The sequence below is a fragment of the Hoplias malabaricus genome, unplaced genomic scaffold (genome assembly GCF_029633855.1).
Source record: "Hoplias malabaricus isolate fHopMal1 unplaced genomic scaffold, fHopMal1.hap1 scaffold_521, whole genome shotgun sequence".
NCBI lineage: Eukaryota > Metazoa > Chordata > Actinopteri > Characiformes > Erythrinidae > Hoplias > Hoplias malabaricus.
Genome location: NW_027100773.1, coordinates 15,001 through 15,609, shown reverse-complemented (window position 1 = coordinate 15,609; position 609 = coordinate 15,001).

The following is a 609-nucleotide window of genomic DNA, read 5'->3' as shown; positions in this document are numbered from 1 at the left end:
CGATCCGGGGCAAGGCAAAGCCGTATGAGATTCGGGGCCATAACAGGTCTGTGATGCCCTTAGACGCCCGGGGCCGCACGTGAGTTACACTGGCTGGTTCAGCATGTGCATCCATCCTATGCCGAAAGGCCTGGGCAATCCTATGAACGCCTTCCCCGCTGGGGATAGGGGATTGTAACTTTTCCCCTTGAACGAGGAATTCCAAGTAGTCGCGGGTCACCAGCCCGCGTCGATTAAGTCCCTGCCCTTTGTACACACCGCCCGTCGCTACTACCGATTGGATGGCCTGGTGAGGTCCTCGGACCATCTCCGAGGTGCCCCTTTACCGGGGGGTTGCCTCGTTGAGGTGGGAAGTCGATCGAACCTGGGCATCTAGAGGGAGTAAAAGTCGTAACAAGGTTTCCGTAGGGGAACCTGCGGAAGGATCATTAACGGTGACCTGGCCACGGCCGGTTGTCGAGTCGGACTCGAGAGGCCAAACCTCCCCCGGCGGGTACCTTCAAGGTATGGACCGCAGAAGCCTCGTACCTTTCGTCGTCGGCCGACGTGAGTCTCTCCCCCTCCGGGTGGGTGGACGTAGCGAGCCGGCTTCGGAACTCGGGGTTATGC